Consider the following 17,386-nt stretch of genomic DNA (forward strand, 5'->3'; position numbering starts at 1 on the left):
GGGGTCAGAAAGGCAGACATACGCCTGTAGGAGGAAGGGTGCTGGGTCTTCACCGGCGTGGGGGTCCTGGTTTTCAGAAAGAGGGGACACAGAGAGCAGGATGAACGTCCCAGATCTGACAGCAGAAGTGTCACATAAAAGAAGACTCAACAAGGACGCTCAGGGAAATTGCTAACATTTGCTCAGCTTCGAGCTTTTTCTGTGCAGTCAAAAGCCAAGCAGACAGCCATGCGGAAAGATCCTGTGAGAGCTGGTCAGGAGGAGTTTCAGAAAGGGCAACAGCACAGTAAAATATTCTAAAGACATGCAAAGGCCAGACTCTGAGCCACCAGGAAAAGGATTAGGGATGGTTGGGTGATGGGAGGCAGGGAGGAGTTAATTAAAACTAGTTTCCTGACAGTAACAGCCCAATATCCCACTGGAGGGACCCTGAGAGGCTGCTCCTCATTAAAAGCTGAAAATAAGGGAGAAAATACAAACTTGCCTTCAGGCAGAGCTGCAGCATGCATAAACCCGGACCCCTATGCACAAACTGACTCATTTGTCTTCAGAAAGGATGGACATGTACCCGAGGCAGTCCAGAGGAGTGGGGTGACCAAGAGAGCCAGCCCCAGCTCATGCCCTCAGCCTTTGCTTGCTCCACCTGCAGGCCCCAGGCTGACTAAAAGCAAGAAGCAGCTCAGCTTTACCAAGAGGTCTCCTTGATTTCATCCCTCTCCCACAGAAAGTACTGGGGACATAGAAGGAGCCAGGCCTTGGAATCACCCCAACTCTGGCCCGCCTGCTCCACTACAAACGGACATGCGTACCCAGCTCTGGGTAACTTATACATTCTTATACTCTGTAACTATCTTCTTCATGTATTTCTCTGTGAATCATTTCTCTCTCCCGCTAGAATGAAAGCTCCATGAGAGCAGAGGCCAGGTCTGCCTTGTTCATCACTGTGCCCCCAGCCAGCACCTAGAACAGTGGTGCCATATTGCAGGATCTCAACAGAGGAATGCATGGCTCAGGGACTGCCTGGCTTCAAACACTAAGCAGTCATCTCCAAGAGCCGTGCCTGAGCCTGCCCTGCCAGGTGTGTGGGCCAAGTGCTGGATGGATGGCCCAGTGCCTTCCCCAAGGTTCTCAGCCAGCTCAGCGCCCCCACCCCTTCCCTGCAGTCCCGACCCCTCCTCTTCAGCGCATCCCAGGAGCACTGCTCAGGCCTCTCACCTGAGCAATGACAAGGAGCAAGCGGAAGCTGCTACAGGGAGAAGGACAATAATTAGCTCTCTTCAGTCTATAAAGGTGTTGGTGGGAAGAAGCTACAAGCAAATCTAGAAGTCATGAACAGATAGAGGGGATGTGAAGTGAGGACACTAGAAATGGAAGGGGCCTGAGAGAACAAAGGACAGGGTCACCCAATGCCAGGACAGTAGAATCTCGGGTACCTGAGGGACACAGGAGTATAGGATAAAGGAAAAACCAGTCACAGTGTGCGGGAAACCTGCAAAATTCATTTCCTTAAGTGACTGTAATAAAGGCTGGTCGAGTTCCAGGAGGAGAGTTACTCAGGACATCTCTCCTAACACATTATAAACCCTTAACTTTCTATGCTGATTTCCAGAAGGAAAATATCCCCTTTATAACAAGTTCCTTAATGCCTCCAACAGAAAATAATGTGGATAGGTTGGAGTTAACATGAGGGTTATAGCCTAGGCCTGGTTGCCAAAAACAAAGATTTTTGAATTGGCTGGAGAGTATTCATTTGTGGAACTAATTTTTAGCCAGCCTTTTATGATTATAAACGTAATACATGTTCATTGTTGAAAAATAGGAAACCACAGAGAAGATGAGAATAAAAATCACCTCTAATTCCACGAGATGAGAACTACTGTTAACATTCTGGTGGATTTCCCTCCTTCTATGCATGAGATTTTAACAGTCAAGAACACGCTGTGAATATAATTTCAATTCCTGCCTTTTCCCAGTAAAATCCATTTAAAAATGCTCCACAGAGTTCCAAGAAAGAAGTTCTCCCTTAGTGAATAAATAAATTAAATAACAAAATGAATAAAAGAAACCCTTCATGAAGTTAAAAAAAAAAACCTAATTATTCCACTGAGCCCTCACTTCCCCAGCAAAAGAAAAAAAAAATCACTATTGCTGGGATAGAAACGGCCAATAACATAGAAACATTAAGCTCATCTTTGTATCCTCTTACCTATATTATATTTTCAATAAATATTTATTGTTTTGAACAAGTCATATATTTCTTTCAAATCAACAGAAGAATTTTATAACTGCATCTTATTATTTTGAAGCAAGAAATCAAGTCTTGGTGGCCTTGGGAAGGTTTCACCTTCCAATCTGCAGGTGGACGAAATCATTTAAGAATGATTAGTTCACATTCATGGACCAAGACATCCAAATGAAAGCCCTATCTCCAGTTTTGTTGTAGTCTGTCACCTAAACAATGGAGTAATAAAATGGCCTTGAGAAGGACATATTATGTGTCACGTGATCCCCGGTTGGGAACTGCCACGATGTCTGCCCGCCTCCTGGTGGGGTATCTGGTTTGACACGTCAGCCACTGGAGAGCAGAAGAACCTTTCTGCCTAGTAGAGAAGACTGTCCAGGACCAAGACCTCCTTAGCACAGTGCATTTTTTTTCATTTCTCGTACTATTTCACACTTCATTCAACAAATATGCCCATGCCAGGCATCGGGCTGGGTGCTGGGGACACAAAGGTGAATAACAGATGCTATACACATTTCCATGGAGCTGTAGTTCACAGAGCGCCTCCCCATCTGTTATCCTCACACTCAGACTGGGAGCCAGGAAAGACCATCACCACTGTTCCCATAGCCTGGAGGATAAAGGCACACGTTCACTCGAGCACTTTGCCCCAGGTTATGAAGTGGAAGTCTGGACCCACAGCTAGGTCTTCTGACTCTTAGTCCAGTGCTCTTTCCACTGTACCGCTCACATTGATGAACTTCTCTTACTGCCAACTGAAGTCTTCTGGATTATTCATACTCCCTCCAGCACCTGGGTTCTACCTGGCTGCCTGGTTTCTGAGCAATGAGCTGCCCTGACCTCTAGATGGCTGCATATGCCCTGATTTCTGTGTGCCTGCCTAGATTCTGACCCTGGACTCTGATGTCTTCCCAGCTATCCTGGCACCAACTTCAAACTCTGTTTACTTCCTCCCATTGGCATCATGATGCAGCAGACTGCTAACTTCCCCCAACGTTTGATCTCCTCTCCACCATTAAAAACAGAGATTTTGCTGAACTCATGACCTCACAATTAAAGATATTTCCCAGCTTCCTTTGCAGCTAAATGTAGCCACATGACTAAGTTCTGGCCACTGGGGTAAAAAAAAGTACTACTTTCAGGTCTTGCCCTTAAAATGACTGCGTGTGCGCCCCCTGATCCTTTCCCCTGGGAGATGGTAAAAAGTGGTTTCCACCTTCAACCACCAAGAGGAAGCCACGTGTTGAAGACAGGAGGCCTGGACCACCACCGACTCTAGACTCTACATGAGAGAGAAGCTAGCTTCCACCTGGTTCCAGCCATTGTGCCTGTGGATCTCTCTCATACAGGAACTTGCTTTGTGTCCCACCTCATGTAAGAAGCTCGTGAGTGAGACCAGTTCTACCTTCTCCAAGCAAAGCCCCTCACCACCAATTAAACACTTTAAAGGGGATGTTCAAATTTATGTACAAAATTGTTCCATTCAGGTTTATTTCATGGAAAACTTTTTAAAAAAATGAAATTACTAGGATCTCAAAGATGATTTATGTTCCGGTCACAGGACAAACTGAGAAGGTCCAGAGAAGCAAATCAGCCTCCTGCAGTAACAGGAGCGGAGAGAGCGCTAAGTGAGAAGCACGGCCAGTCCTCTCCGACAGCAGCTCACTCCATTCCTAGAAAACGCACCAAGAGACAAAATGATACCAGCTAAGGTGAATCTCTCCATGGAAACAATGTGATAATAGGAGCTTGTGTTCTTAACCAAGAACTCAATGGACAACTTTTTAAAGAAATTATATAAACTCCATGTTTCATCATCTATTAAAGCCTTGGGACTTTTAAAGCTAGAAGGACTGTTGGCCCAGTAATATACCACAAAAGATATATGTATATTCTGTACCATACAAAGTGGGTGCAAATCAACTCAACCCAACACAAGAACTAATCATGTGACCTTTTATTTCTTCCAATTCAGTAATTCTGATTCGCTAACAATGTGTATACAAAATACTTCACTTTAATAATTCTTGCTGAGTTCTAAACACAGTAAATCAGAACATTCAAGAACAACTTCAATAGAGAAAGCAAAGAAGAACTTGGAAGAGAATAGAAGGTAAAGTCCGAAAAGTAGGGTTGAAGTCCTGGCTCTGCCACTGACCAGCTTTGGGATTCTGGACAGTAGCTTAAACTCTCTAGGTATTTCCCAGGCAGCAAAAAGGGTCTTTATGACATCTCTTCTCACAGGATTATGGGGAAGACTCGATGAGACAATGCATGTAAAAAGCACTTTCTAAGTCACATGTGAGAGGTAAATGGTGTTATCAGGATCATGACATTGGGAAAGGCTTTTGCGGAGAGATTTTGAGGAGCATCAACACGAAAACTCAGCAGACCACAAGCTACCCAGCCACTTTTTGTAACACCGACCCTGAGCAATTTCTTTTGCTGTCCTCTTTTTCTCTCTTTAAAATTCCCCCACGTGCATTAGTTGGCAAGAGTTGGTCAATTAGCTGCGTTCATCGTTGGCATCCATTTGCTCATGAGCCACACAGCAGCCAGTGAGAGCTGCTAGATGTCAGCCGTGGGCTCTGAAGAGGGGAGAGCTGCAATGACCTGCAGCCACTGTGTGGTGACATGTCTGTCAACCAAAAATGCCTTCCAAAGACCCACTGTGCTGTTAGAAACCTCAAAACCAGAGACAGGAAGCATTTCAGGGCCCAGGAAAAGTGAGGAACAAGACTGCAGCAGTTAAGACAACAGGCTCTTCAGGGAGACTGTCCTGAGTCTGAATCACAGCTTTTCCACTCTCTGTGCATCATCTGAGGCACCTCTGCATCTCAGTTTCCCTAACTAGAAAGTGGGACTGACAGTGCCCAGCCCACAGGACTACTGTGAGGATTAAATGGGAAAAGGCATATAAACACTTAGCACAGTTCTTGGCAGATGGTAAATACTCAAAGGTTAGGTACTGCTATAAATAATAATAATAATAATAATAAATCCATCATGCAATACTAACAAAAATTAAGATTTGGCGGATCTCCAGGCCTTTATATCAAGACTCTGCTACAGGTTTTGTAACCAAGAATTACCTGGACAGCATGCTGGCTCACACATTAGTCTCCCAGGCTAATCAAGGTTCTTCTGGATGTCTGCCTAATGCCTCAGGATAGGTGATACATACATAATGCCCAAGTGGCCAGCTGGCTGGATTCTGACACTTGTTTTTCCAGTTCACAGCTGCCCATCACTATCCTGAGAGGTGTGTGCAGAGGAGAACAGATTAACTTGGATATCTGTGCCTAACCTTCCATCTCTGCCCAGGCTGTGGCTCCCCATCTCTGAGGGTGAAATATATCATCATCTTTAAAATATGGCCCTACCCAGCAACATGAGGCCCGTCAGCACCCAAGTGGTGGACAGCGCCACATCCCTAAACCTGCCCTGAGGCAGGGAACTTCCTTCTGAGCCATCCAGGCTATCCCTGTAAGACCAGTACACCTTCATTACTAAAGCCAGGACACTGCTCTCTACCACCAAGGAGCAACTTTACAGCTTTCAAAACCCTTATTCTTCCCTTATCTCACTCTAGCATCAGACCACACGCTAAGAGGCTGGACAAGGCTTACTGTACCTGTTCCACAGTTAAGGTATCAGCCATACTTTGAGACATTAAGTGATTTGGCTTAGGCTATCTGGTGGCTCAAGTAGCAGAAGCAGCCTAGAAGGCAGGTTATCTGGCTCCCAATCCTGTGCTTTTTCCAGAAAATGTGGGTATTTGTTTTTAAACATCCAACTTCCATAATGGTGCTTTGCTTCTGGAGAATTCATTAACCAAGGTACCTCGGTCACAGCGCAGTGCAGATTCACATACTTGAAAGCCACTCACACAGGCAGATGTCCCCGTACTCTAGAAATCTAAAGGGTGACTGAAAACAGCCGTGCTGTTAACATAATTGACAATTAATTCCCAGTCCTGGCTCCTTTCACCCTCTGTCTGGATTCCGCCAGCAGCTCCTCTCAGAGCTCTCCTGCAGTTAGGCCCTCTTTATTCCAATGCAGCTGGAACATCTACACCGGACCAATGGTTTAGGGAAAAGCACTGCACATCACTAAAATCATAATCATAATAAAACAAATTCAGTGGTTTTCCACTGCCTACCGTCTCTACCTCACTGGGTATACTGGCTTGCCACTTAACCTCGCTGAGTTTCTTCATCTACAAAATGAAGAAGTGGGCTAAACAGAAACTTGTCCATTTCCAGATCATGACTGGAAAACCCCCAATCAAGCCCAAATCCTGCCTCTAGAGGACAGTGAGGGACAAGAGAGTCCACTGGTCAGGAGCCTCCAGAGCCTGGTTTTTGAGCCTGGATCCACCGCCTATTAGCTATGTGACCTAAGGCAGGTTACTGGATGACTCTGTGCCTCAATTTCCTCATTTCTAAAATGACACGAATAATAGTACCTACCACATGGGGTTTCAGAGAAATTAAACAAGATAATACATGCGAAATGCTAATAACATCATAGGACCTCTTTCTATATTAGCAATTATCATCTGAAATGACATGTTTCAGATTTAGGCCATGAATGATTTTCCAAACTTAAATTCCCACCATTATTTAGGAACTCTCCTTTCTAGGCAAGTCTATGTCCCTGAATACAAACTGGCCATTCCTACCTCCGTGCTTTTAATTGTGCAATGTTCCCACCCACCCACTCCCTGGAAATACCTATGCTACCCCTGTCTGTGAGTCTAAATCCTACCCATCCCTAAAGGTCTAGATGAAAGCTGACCTCTTCCACAAAGCCTCCTCGCTAGCATGACAACTCACAAAAATCTCTCTGGTCTCTGAATCCCTGTACCACTCAAAGACAGTCTAGATCACTTTACTGGCATTATATATGACCTTGGATTATCTTCTACCAGTAGAAGAAACTACAGGCTCCTTGGCCACAACAACTATTTCTGCTCTTCCTCTGGCTTTAGCATGGTGCATGGTATATGGCCCTTCAGATATCTGTTGACTGAACAAATAAATGCGTAGTACTATGCCCAAAGAAATACGCAACAAGTTTTCTTTGAGTTGATGTTGCTCAGCTATTGATCAGCTGTACTTTGGAGTCAATTAAAGATAACATAAAGATGAACACCGGCAGGGCAGTGGCAACCACGGCCAATTAAGTCTTGATCATCAATAAAAGATCTGGTATCTGGCCAACCTGAAGAGTAAGAAAAACAGAGACAGCAAAAGGGAATGCTCACCTAAACTCCAAAGTACCTTGCAAGACCAAGCTCAGACTGTTAGGGAAGGAAAATTGAGGTTTTCCTAAGCTGAATTCACTCGTTCAACAAATATTTATTGAGTGACTACTCTGTGCGGACACTGTCATAGTTCCTAGGGCTACAGGAGAAAACAAAAAGACAAAATTCCTGCTCATATCTTAGCATCTAAGGAGGAAGGTCAGGTTTAAGGCCACCCTCTTGCTCCAGAGTGAAACCCACAGAGAAACCAGCTCCTTGCCATGCCCTCAAGTAAGGAAAAGAGAAAAAAATGGAACATACCATTCACAATGGAGCAGAGGCAGTGCTGGAAGTGCTCTGTCACACCCAGTGAGGCTTCCCTCCCCTAGAATCTACTGGGGAAGTTCACAACAGAGCACCCTACACCCCAAGTCGCCGAAGTCCAAGTCCCCAACACCCTAAGTCCCAGCTGAGCTCTGTGACTCGCGTCATTTAAACATCAAACCTCTCAAAAGGCAAATGTGGCTCATGATGCCAAAAACAAAACTCAGAGGTGAGGAGGGAGGAAGAAACGGGTGGTAGTGAAAAGATCAGGTAGTTTTCACTACTGCAAAACACGAGGCTCTTTTCTCCTTTGGAGCAGAAACCTCTTCTAACGTCTAAAGCCTTAAAAAAATTTTTTCTTCCAGCAGGATACTGAAAATAGCTTTGCATTTAACATTTAAAATTGTTTTTGATCCCACACTCTTTCAGCTCTGCTCTTTCCTGCAAACTCATTCCATTCCCTAAGGGCACTTACAAGTATATTTCATAAGCAACAAACCATAGTCACCATTTTTATCCCTAAGAGTTAAAAAGAAAAACCAATTTACATAATTATATGGAAGACAAGTTGGCCAAGAACACAGGAATCTTATCTGGACCAAAAGTTCTAGGACAAAATTTCTTTCAACTCATCAAGAAAGATAGCAGATCAAAATCAAGGTTCATATCGAATGTGTAACTATTGAGTACGACACATGGGAACTTCCTGAGTTCCTCATTTTTTGGGGTTATCGACTTCTTCAAAAGAAATTGGAGGTAGCCATTTGAGAGCAGGTTTGAACAATGAAATATACGTATGTTTTGCTGTTATGGTAAGAAAACAGGATTTTACAGCCAAGAAGGACCTGAGATATCAAAGTTCAATAAGGGGAACTGACTCAAAGTTACCCAGCAAGTCAGTAGCTTGCTTGGGCCAAAACTGGACACGGGGCCTCTCCCATCTCCCAGGCCAGGGTTCCCCACTTTCCACACCACTGTATCATTATAACACATGCAGTTAAATCCTAAAGGCACAAAGGTAAGAATCCCTTTTATAACTTTTTGACAGACTGGAAAAACAGTAGGACATGTGACTAAGGTAAGTGGGTCCCCTTAATGCTAATAGTAAACGCCCTATAATGTTGTATAGATGGGGGGTTCTAGCTGCAGAAGGCTCCATTAACGCTGATAATCTTTAGTACTCAACAGCATGGTTTCAGCTACAGTCAGCACTAAACTGCTTTTGTGGGCTCACCTGGGAACTAAACCACCATTTAGTTCATTTTTTTTTCTACAGAAAAATTTATCCCACGTTTCCAACAACTGCCTTACAAATGAACTTTTGGAACAAACCTGTTTTTAAGATGTTTGTGCATGTAAAACAGAATTCTGAGGTCTGAAGCTCTGCACTGAACATCATCAAAACAGTAATAGTTGGTGATACATGCTTGGAGCACATTTATGAGAAAACCCTTCAAACCCTTAATTTGTTTATATGCAATATAACATTTTATTAAAAGCCTTCTGAGCAGGGTACTCAGAAACAGGCTGCTATTTATACAATACATAACCAAAGGCAAACACTCCAATTCTGTATGCAAGCATGTACAGGGCCTTTCTAGTGCTGGCTGAGGGTTACAGGGAGGATGAAATCTGTACACAAGGAACTCACGATCCAGTTACACTGACCTTCACTTTCCTCAAAAACAATCAAGCTACTTCCAACCTCAGGGCCTTTGCACTGATTGTTCCTCTTCCTGGGATACTTTTTCCTGGATCTTCCTGCAGCTGAGTTCAAATGTCACCTCTTCAGAGGGGCCTCCCCAGAGGACCCAAGTACAGTGACCTCCTTCCCACCACTCATCATCACTGTGCTTTTACTCTATGTGATGGCTTTTCTAGCATCAACCACTACCAGGAGTTTCCAGGTTTCATCGTTATTGTCAGCCTCCTCCCACTGAGACTCTGTTTTGTTCACTGCTGTATCTTGTGTGCCTAGAACAGTGCACATGGCAGGCACCCAATAAACTTCATTGAATGAGTAAACGAGTAGAATTGGAGAGTGGGAAGTGAGGACAAGATAATTATTCATGAAACAATTTAAAAAATGAGAGAACTGGCCATCCTGATGAAACACAATATCAATTTTTGCTAATTTGCTAATCATAATCTGCTAATTATGAAGTACCAATGCTTCTGAATGAATGGTTGGCAATCAAAAGTTAAAAAAAGAGAGAGTACTTGGAAGTGCAGAAAGGGGGCAAATGTCATCACAGGAGGCTTTGCAAAGAAGTGAGATTCAAGGCAGGCTGAGGCAAAGAGATGTCTCTCAGGTCAAGAGAGGGCCTTGGGTAAAGACAGAGAGCAGGAGAGAGTATGGCCTGGGGGAGCCCGGGCAGGGCAGCGCAGGGACAAGCAGAGCTCCACCTCTGGCTCCCAGCTCGGTCTGGGAATGGACGCTGGGGTGAGAGGGCAAGGCTGGCGAGGGGGAACAGGGTCAGACTCTGGGGAGCCTGAAGGACTGCACCTGGGGTGTCAACCATATGCCGCTGGCAACAGTGCCGTTCTTGGAAGGCCAAGTTGGCCCCACTGTGTGGGAAGAAATGAAGGAAGTAGAGGATAGGGCAGAAAACTGATGAGAAGATGACCCCGGTGGTCTAACCAGGAGGGGCAGAAAGAGCTTCTTCTCTCTGCTTCAACAGGAGAGAGCTATAAGTGAGAAAGACGTCAAGGTACTTTTCCCCCTAAAAAAAGACAACTTCCAGAGTATTTCACAATAGCATTCCATGGCAGATTCAGGTCAACCTCCTATACATCCTACACCCGGAGCATCAAGGAGAATAACAGAGGTTCAAAACGATAGCTCTGAGGGCAGAGCGCCTCTTTCCATGCCTTCCAAGTCCGAGATTAATTATATACAGTGTAGCCTGTGTTTATCTTTTTATTCTTCGGGGAAAAAAAGTGGTATCTAATTTCACTATGCAGTATATATTTGAACATTATATAACACATTTTTATGTAACAGGTTCTTGACACAAAACAATGTTTCTCTTACTATCTAAATGTATTCGGGAACAACTGGCATTAAAAAAAAATAGATATATATACATATTGTGGACGTCTGTCTTTGGGGTAAAAAGCTGGGGAGAGGAGGAAGAAGGTGAGAGACTTTTGAAAAGGTTTCCTCCCCAGGAAGGACCCTGCAGATGGCTGCGATGGGGGCAGGAGGTGCTCAGTTCTGTTCGGAGGATCATCCCGCATGGAGCTGCCCGAGCAAGGGCTGGCTGAGCCACAGGAGGCCAGGGTGAGAGCAATGCCACAGAGAGGCAGCAGGAAGCAAGAGACAGAAATGCACCACAGGATGTGAGAAGAATGCTCAGCGGCCCTTGTAACTGCTCCTAGAGTAATACTCAAACGTGCAGCCCTCAGGTCCCGCCGCAGAGGACTTAAGTCCCACTTGAAAGCAGGTGTGCACCGCGTTCATCAATGACAAGGCTGGGGACCAGTCACTGAGGCCCACTTGGCTCTGGCAAGGTGCTGGGCACTTCACACCGAGCATCTGATCCAGCGGTTCCTCCCAGCAGGCACTGACTACTGTGGTCAGACAGCAGACCGGCGAGCCCCGGCACACAATCCTGCCCCACCCCGCACCAGCTGAGGGACCTGGGCAGTTTACAAAACCACCTCTATCCTAAAATAAGGGTAATCATCACACCGACCTCATGGGGTTGTTATGAGGATTCAACAAGTTAATAAGCATAAGGTGATGAATGTACTTGCTGGCACATAGCGAGTGCTCAGTAAATGGTAGCTGCTGTTACCATCATCATTATTGTCATTCCTGTTTTGCAAATGAGGTAAATCGGACTCAAAGCAGCTCACTAATTCACCCAGGTCACACGTTTCAGACAGCAGTTGCAGGCATAAATACATGTCAATGTTTTACTCGACATATGTACAAAATCCAATGGGTAGAGTATTAACCAGAATATTAAATTAGACAGACCATCCATCCCCTTCTTTCACCAGGCTGGATAAACATGAGCTTATACTATTTAAAAGGACAGCATGTACTGACGTAAAGATCACTTCCCATCATATGCCAGCACTCAGTGTTCCCCTGAAGCAGCGATGACTGAAGCTGATCCAATCTCATCTCCCGACGTGAGGTCCCAGCTCAAACCCTCCTTCCGTGCAGACCTAATGACTCACGGCCACGTCCGCTCGTGCCCCTGGCCCACCCCCTTCCCAGGCCCCCACCTCTCCACAGGCCTATCCCCCCTCCCTCCACCTGCTTAGTCCCTGAGTACCTACCAATCCCATCTCCCCTCCTCCAGATCATTCACTGGAGTCGGACAAGCATATCCTGAAGGCTCCCTGTACCTGCGATGCCAGGAAGCCAAGAGGAACTCCCCCCAAGTGCTTGGTCTGAGCAGGCAGGTGAGATATTCCCTGAGACGGCCCACCATGATGCAGAACACAGCAGGACTGCAGAGAATTAGGGCGAGCCCGAGGGCTGGGGGCACTGCTGCCAGGGCTAGGAGGAAGGACAACAAAACAGAAACAGCTCCTGGACAACCAAGCACTGGAGCCGGGTCTTAAAGAAGAGTAGATGTGAACAGGAGAAGGTGGGGGCATGGAATTGGCCGAGGGCTGGTCCAGGGAACAGATAGCCCTCCAGCTTGACTGGACAGCCCTGTGCACAGAGCAAGGCCCAGGAGACGGGCAGGCTGGATATGGAGAGGGAAGAAAGAGCAGCTAACATTCACTGGGTGTTTACAGTGTGCCATGAATAGCTTCACGCATTCTTCACGTTTTAACTCATTTAATCCATACCGCAACTCTTTGAGGTAAGGACAACAGTGATCCCAGTCTTCTAGATGAGGACACAAGCCATGAAGGGCAAAGCAACGTGACCACCAGTCACAAAGGTGGTAAGGAACAGTTAGGGCATGAAAGCTGGCTCCAAAGTCTGTGCTCATAACCACCCACCAAACTGCCTCTCAGGACAGTGTCGGGGTGAAGGGCGACAGGCAGCAGGGCGTTATGAGGATGAGAGAAGACCGTCCTTGCAAGCAGTTTGCAGCCTGTAACTCCACGGCCACGAACACTGGCTACGGGCTGCTGTGAATGTGCACAAAGGCCCTGCTAGCAGCTGAAGCAGGAGACAGATCAGGACTTGAAATGGGACTCGGGCGAGGGGGACAGTGAGAAGACGAAGGCCAGGACAGACACCTACTTTTAGGGTGTGTAGGAAGAGAACCAAGAAAGCATCATGACCCAAAGGCTGAGAGAGGAGGAGATTTCAAGAAAGAGGGAAAGACAGGCAGGGTAAAGGCTACAAAGCAGCCAAGAACAACCATTTTGGACTAAGCACAAGCCCCTGGAATTCAAGACGTAAAGTTTTGGGAGACCTTTGAGAAGAAATACAAAGGAGGGTAGAGAGAGAAGCCAGAGGGCAGGAGCTAAGGATGGAGCAGACGAGAGGGTGGAGGAAGTGAAAGCTCACAACCCTAGGAGAGCCTGCCCGGAGGGAGAGGGGAGAGAGACATCCAGACTCAAGGCTACCAAGAGCACACACGTGACAGCTGCCTCCTGCACAGCAGGCCCACGCCAGGTCTGTTTCTTCCCCCTCCATCCTCGCTCTCCTAAATCAAGACTAAGGCTTTTCTGGGGTTGGTGAGGAGGCTGAGTGCAAACAACACCAAGGATATTCCAGCGACAGGACCCTGGCAGTGGCGGGAGTGGCAGCAAGCACAGAGGGAGGGCTTCCTGTGTGCCAGGCATTTCCACGCATTATGTCCCTTGATCCTCACACGGACTCCATGAGGCAGGCACTGTCACTACACCACAGAGGAGGAGCCCGCGGTCAGAGGAGCCAAACGCTTGTCCAAGACCACGCAGCCCACACCCCAGGCCCCAGGTCCTTCTGCTCCCAGAGTCCAGGCTCTTGCCCAGAGTGAGAGTCCAAGAAGAGGGAACAGAGGAGAGACCCACTTGCTTTTTCTGACATGGGAGGAGAGGAAGAGACAACGGGGGAAAGAGACAGTACACTCTGAGCAGGAAGGAAGAGATGCTGAGGGAGCTTAAGTCAGAGCAGGTCTTGTTTCAAGACAGAGGGAGGAGAAAAGCCAGGATGGGTGTTTTAAGTCTGAGCACTGTGATAAAGTGGCAACGAGGAGAGAAAGGACTGTGGAGAAGGGCGACATGCCTGTGTTTCTGGGCTGCTAGTGAAATCTCGAAGTCTGGAAAGGATTTTTACTTCTCTGCCAGTGTCTACCATGATGCTAGGAAAAATCTCTGCCTGTAACTGTAACATCGTAAGGGCTGGAAACTGCTTCTTTAATATCGACTTTCTCTCACCACAGTGAGAGTTGATGATGGACTCACAAACAGAAGAAAGCTCACAGAAGGAAGGCAACCCATATACCAAAGAGAAATAGTAAACATTTAGTTTTTACACACTCTTAGGCAGTCTTGTTAACATGGCCAGGTCTTTCTATGGTGCTTGTCTGTCGTCTAGTATAGAAATTGTGCACACACTGCTGGTGCAGAGGGTACATCTGAAAGCAGGGCCACTTCCTTTTCCTGCCTGCGGCAGGTATGCAAACCTCTTTTGCAAAAAGCAGACCAACTCCTGGGCAGTCATCATTTTATAAATCAGTTGAAATGGATTCTTTAAAACACCATCTGCTGATCTGTTTAAGTTTCCTATGAAAATAGGACTTCAGCTCAGATGTTCTGGAGGTTCCAGCAGGTAAATACCAACCTGAATTCAGATGTATTAAATATTTAAAGATGCACAGAACTTCAGAGCAGTGGGAAGCTTTGAGATCACCTAGTTCAACTGCCTTACTTTCCACCTGAGGTTAAGAGAATCCAGAAAGGTTGAGTAACTTGCCCCAAGTGGCACAGCCAGAAAAGCCCAAGTCTGGGCTAGAACTAGGATCTTCAAACTCTTGGGCTAGTGCTCTTCCACCACACCTGCTCCTCTCTCTCTCTCTTTAAACTTTAGGGGTTGGAATAAGGCACAAATTTAACTACAGTTTTAACATTATTATTATTATTTTCTGGCCACATCTACAATCAAAAACAAAATGCCTCTACAGCTCCAGCTTCAGATGATGCAGGCAGACTCAAATCCTACCCAGGAAATTTTAAAGCCTTCTAAATATATTCAAAAAACTGTTTTTAAAGACATCAATAAAGTGAACTCAGTAACAAAGCATGGATTGAAAGATTCAATTTTGTGTATTAAAAAATATTTTGGAGTTTCATTGATATGGAAACCAAATTTAACAGCAGTTTTATTTTATTTTATTTTTTAGTCTTGCAAGCCCGGAGAGCATGAGATTATTCCAAACCGCTCAGGAGCAGCAATGATTATTTTAAGCTCATGATTCAACCAGTACACTAATTAAAAACTCCACCAACCCAAATTGACAGATCTTGATATCAATGGGACCAGAAGAATTAAAGTAATAGTTGTCATATAAAAATCGATTAAGGGGGGAACAGCAGCAGACGTCAGAAGGACAAATGACACAAGCAAGCGTTGTGGAAACTGAGATACACCTAATGGACAGTTTTAACGGATTTTTAAAAAACGAAGATCCTGGAAATACAGGTACAGTCAAGAAATGCTTCTTCACAAACACTGACTCTTATTTCTGGAAGACGGGTGATAAAACTTGGCTCATAATTCCTTGCTGAGGGGTAGCTATGGAAGCAGGGAGAAGGGAACGAAAGAGCCAAAGTGCCAAAACGACGCTAGGTGACCGGCAAGGGGCCAAGGCCAGGGAGGGACAAGGGGGTAGAGAATGCGGGGTGAGGAGCGTCAGCCTGGTTCCCCACCGGGCAGCACACACTGGACGACAGATGCCACCGTCCAGAACAGCCCCTCCTTGCCTGCGCCTGCCCTCCAGCCCCTGCGTGCGCCCCGCAGCCCGCTCCCGCGACCCCTCGGGGCGGCCGACTCGCGCCCCACAAGGTCTGCATTAATCTCTACTCCTCCTCGTCCTCCGAGCAAACCAGAGCTCTCCTGGCTGTCAACCAACGCCCGGCAATCGCGAGCAGGAACCTTTTCTTCTCCGACATCTGTCAAACCCGGTGCTGGAGCCGGCCTCGCTGCGCCCTCCGCGGGGCTCGCGGGCTCCGGGGCCGCCGGCGGACCGGCACCTGGGCGCGGGGAGGACAGCCCCGCGCCGCCGGGCACCTGCTCGCAGACCCACGGGGGATCCTCCCGGGGCTGCCCAGGACCCGGACGGCGCAGGCCGGACGAAAGTTCGCAGGCTGGGGTCGGCCCCATTTCGGGCCGGGGATTCCCGGGTGCAGCGCCAGCCTCCGCGACAGGGCCGAAGGGGAGGGCAGGCTCGGACTCCCCGAGCCCGACGGAGACGCCCTCCCCGCCCCCACCCAGCCCCGCAGGCTCTCGAAAGGGAAGTGGAGAAGAGGGGGAGGAAGGGCAGAAGCGGCACTGCTCGCCCGACGCCCTTGGGGTGCAGCCGTCAAGGATGGTCCCCTCAGGGGTCCCCGCAGCTCCCGGGGATACATCCTAGGACTCGCCCTCAGCCGGGCCATTGCTCCCAAAGGGCGGAGCTGTCTCTTTAAGAGGCAGCTGGCTGCTCCCACCCCCCGGTCAGGTAGCGATGCCCGCGGAGGGGAGGTGGGTTCTCCCCCGGACACTTTCCCGGTCCCTTTAAGGGCGCCTGTGGCACCTCTGCCCGCCCTACCTCGCAGCGCCAGCCCCCGCGAGGGAAGATGGGGGCGGACAGGCGCGGCGCCTTTAAGGGGCGCAGCCTCCCCGCGGCCCGGGTGGGGGCAGGGAGCGGGCACGGGCCCTTTAAGGCCGGCAGCGGGCACGTCGGACAGGGTTCCCCGGCGGCCGGGCTGCGCCCGGGGCGGCGGCGGGGGCGCCGCGCCTGCCAGGGTGCTAACGGCCCCCGACGGGGTGCCCGGGGCCGCGCCGCCGGCCGCTGCCAGCCCGACACTCACCGTGGCTCGGCGGGAGCTCCCGCGCCCGCGCCCCCACTCAGATCCCGCGGCGGCGGCGGCGGTGAGTCCGGCGCGGGTAAACAGGCACCTCCGTCCCTGACCTACTTTCTGCCTTCCCTAAATGTCGCACCACTAACCTACTTTCCGACCAATCCGCTCCCCGCCGGCCCAGGCCCGGCCCCCCGCCCACCAATCGCTGTGCCCAACCCCCCTTCCCCGCCCACCAATGGAGGAGCCGCGGAGCCCGGATACCTGCCTCTTCCCGCCAGCCAATCGGCGCGCCCGAACCGAGCCGGTCTCGGCCGTGGCCCCCGGCCAATCGGCGCGCGGCTCGGCGGCCTGCTGACCAGTTGTGTGGCTGTTAGAGAGGCCGCTGACCAATGGCGAGGCGGCGAGGGTCGTTTACCTGCTACTTTCCCGCCACCAATCGCTTGGCGCACAGAAGCGCACGCCCCGAGGAGAGGACCAATCCGCGCGCCTTCCCTGGGTTTCCTCGCTCCTGCCCTCTCCCTTTCTCCCAGGTCTCCCGCTCGCCGTGGCCGCTGCGGGTGCAGACGCCGCGCTGCTTGCAGTTGCCTGGGATGATCCTCTTCTCTGGG

At 48.5% G+C, this 17,386-nt stretch overlaps 1 protein-coding gene across 6 annotated transcripts in view; it reads right to left on the minus strand.

The window, feature by feature from the left end:
* The window catches only part of BMAL1 (basic helix-loop-helix ARNT like 1), a 103,053-nt gene extending 86,141 nt beyond the window's left edge, over window positions 1–16,912 (minus strand). For 5 of the 6 annotated variants that reach the window (XM_046684705.1, XM_046684704.1, XM_046684703.1 and 2 more), the window contains exon 1: window positions 16,788–16,912. The gene's annotated coding sequence lies outside the window, so the exon portion shown is untranslated. The remainder of the gene's footprint in view (window positions 1–16,787) is intronic. The other variant, XM_046684702.1, reaches the window with a different exon arrangement.
* Between the last annotated feature and the right edge of the window lie 474 nt (window positions 16,913–17,386).

This window comes from Equus quagga, chromosome 14, assembly GCF_021613505.1.
Source record: "Equus quagga isolate Etosha38 chromosome 14, UCLA_HA_Equagga_1.0, whole genome shotgun sequence".
Lineage (NCBI taxonomy): Eukaryota > Metazoa > Chordata > Mammalia > Perissodactyla > Equidae > Equus > Equus quagga.